Genomic DNA, 2500 nt, shown 5'->3' on the forward strand with positions numbered 1-2500 from the left:
AGAAAGGATCGTCGGCTTGGGGGTACGCCCGTTTCCGTTTCAACTTGTCTCGCGAGGGTGGTTTCGGGGCCAGCAGGAGAGCTCGTCGGGGTAGCAGGCCCTGCAGCCGTGGTCACCGCCAAACCCCCACAACTCGAGCAAGTGAAAAAAAAAGTAACAAATAAGAAAGGATCGTCGGCTTGGGGGTACGCCCGTTTCCGTTTCAACTTGTCTCGCGAGGGTGGTTTCGGGGCCAGCAGGAGAGCTCGTCGGGGTAGCAGGCCCTGCAGCCGTGGTCACCGCCAAACCCCCACAACTCGAGCAAGTGAAAAAAAAGTAACAAATAAGAAAGGATCTCTGTCGGCTTGGGGGTACGCCCGTTTCCGTTTCAACTTGTCTCGCGAGGGTGGTTTCGGGGCCAGCAGGAGAGCTCGTCGGGGTAGCAGGCCCTGCAGCCGTGGTCACCGCCAAATCCCCACAACTCGAGCAAGTGAAAAAAAAAGTAACAAATAAGAAAGGATCGTCGGCTTGGGGGTACGCCCGTTTCCGTTTCAACTTGTCTCGCGAGGGTGGTTTCGGGGCCAGCAGGAGAGCTCGTCGGGGTAGCAGGCCCTGCAGCCGTGGTCACCGCCAAACCCCCCACAACTGTTGGGCGCCTACCTGCGCGGGGCAGGAGGACACTTTCCGATTTCAAATCTCCGTTTGCCGAGTCCACCCCGAACGCACGCGGGCGGGCGGGTTCGCATCACCCTTCGTCACAAGGGGCGAAGCCCGTTCCACCGTCTCGTCAGTAGTGCCGACCGGTCTGTGATCGACGAGGGGAGCCACACCAGGTCCGGCCCTGCTGCTTGGCGGCACCGCGTCGTCGGGAGCTCGCGACAGACGGAGGGTTTCGGTGTACTCTCCAGCCACGGGAAACGAAGCCGGTGATGCAGGCGCCGGTCTTTCGCTCCCAAATCGGCTGGGTTTACATCGTTGCTATCTAGTCACGCTCCCTTCAAACCCGACGGGGTACCTATTCCCCTCACCCGTCTGTGCGTATACAGCCTCTTTGCACTTGCGGGATGGGGGTGGTGGTTTAAAGACTCTCGAGTTGCCGCCCGTCGGTCTCCGAGCTCCGTGCAGTAGTGATCCCCAGCGAACTGCCAGCAGGGCGAACGAGCGATCCCGCTCTCGGTCGGGGCGCCTGGCGTCGATCGGTGGTCGGTGGCTTGCGGGCAAGCTGCGCTGTGAGTGTGGGAACGAGTATGACGAGCCGTTGCCGCGACTCCCAGTCCACCTCGGCGGTGGCTGGGCCGGGCGGGCGTCTGCTCGGGCGAGTGCCGCCCCCGCCTCCTCGCAGGAAGTCCGCTCGCCGACACGCCGCCACGTGCACGCGTCAGTGACGCTGCCGAACCGATGGCCGGTGCCCGTTCCCGCCTCTGCTTTTCCTAGGGCAAAGCTGCTGCACGCCTCGTGATACTAGGCGGGCGACATGGTGGCGGTGATCCTGCCTCCGTCGCTGCGGTGCGTTGGGGCACGCATCGCCTCTTGGGCGCCCTGTCCTCCTCCCCCCAATAGACGTATGTTTCTGCGGGCCGCACCAGGATGGTGCTCCCCATCGCTTCACGCCACCCTGCTCCGCCCGCACGCCGGCGTGCAGGTGGCTGTAGCTCAAGGTGGGGAGCGTATGTGCGGTCCGGGTCGCTTTCCTCTGGCGAGGGAGAGACCTAAAACAAACTCAGACAACTCTTGACGGTGGATCACTCGGCTCGTGCGTCGATGACGAACGCAGCTAGCTGCGAGAATTAATGTGAATTGCAGGACACATTGATCATCGACACTTTGAACGCACTTTGCGGCCCCGGGTTCTTCCCGGGGCCACGCCTGTCTGAGGGTCGTTTGGCAATCAATCGCACTCGCCTTGGCTGGCGAGAGCGCGGCTGGGGTGTCGCAGAGGACCCGTCCTCTTTGTCCCCCTAAGTTCAGACTCCGGAGCCCTCCGGCGTCGGAGCGCTTGGCCTTTCCCCCCCACCCTGCACATTCCGTTCGTCAGGCTCGACGCCATCCCCCCGCCGGGGAGCGCGGCCTGGCGTCCGTCTGTGTCGTGGCAGTGGGGCCAGCACGGCTGTCACCGGTCCCAGAATGGCTGTCGGTGGTTCACACTGTGTGTGTGTGCCAACCCTCCTGGTCTCTGGGACACGGAGCTGCCACGAAGTGTTGAGCCTCCAGTGGGGGGTCTGCCTAAGCTCTGCACGTCCGCATTGGGTCCGTCTCTCGGTTGGCTGGCAGTGGAAAGAGTGAAGGGAGCCGCGGAGGTCCGGTGCTGGTGCGCCGCCGGCCTGACCGTGGAGCTCGCCGGTTTGACACGCTGACCCGACTCGATGGTTGATCGATTGAGAGTGCTGGGAGCTGCAGGCCGCCCGCTGCTGCAGCCGCCCGTCTCGTGGTTCGTCCTCGGCCTTAAGTGGCCGGCGGGGCGTCTGATCCTGTCTCCCCTGCTGGCGCCGAGTGCCTGGCCGAGGGAGGAGGTTTTCGTCGA

The 2500-nt window shown here is 63.6% G+C and overlaps 1 non-coding gene across 1 annotated transcript; it reads left to right on the forward strand.

The window, feature by feature from the left end:
• The first annotated feature begins 1705 nt into the window (after nt 1-1705).
• On the forward strand, nt 1706-1859 carry LOC140474262 (5.8S ribosomal RNA). Its single transcript, XR_011958967.1, has one exon. It is a non-coding gene; the product is annotated as a 5.8S ribosomal RNA (ribosomal RNA).
• Nucleotides 1860-2500: the final 641 nt, after the last annotated feature.

The sequence above is a fragment of the Chiloscyllium punctatum genome, unplaced genomic scaffold (genome assembly GCF_047496795.1).
Source record: "Chiloscyllium punctatum isolate Juve2018m unplaced genomic scaffold, sChiPun1.3 scaffold_908, whole genome shotgun sequence".
NCBI classification, from domain to species: Eukaryota; Metazoa; Chordata; class Chondrichthyes; order Orectolobiformes; family Hemiscylliidae; genus Chiloscyllium; species Chiloscyllium punctatum.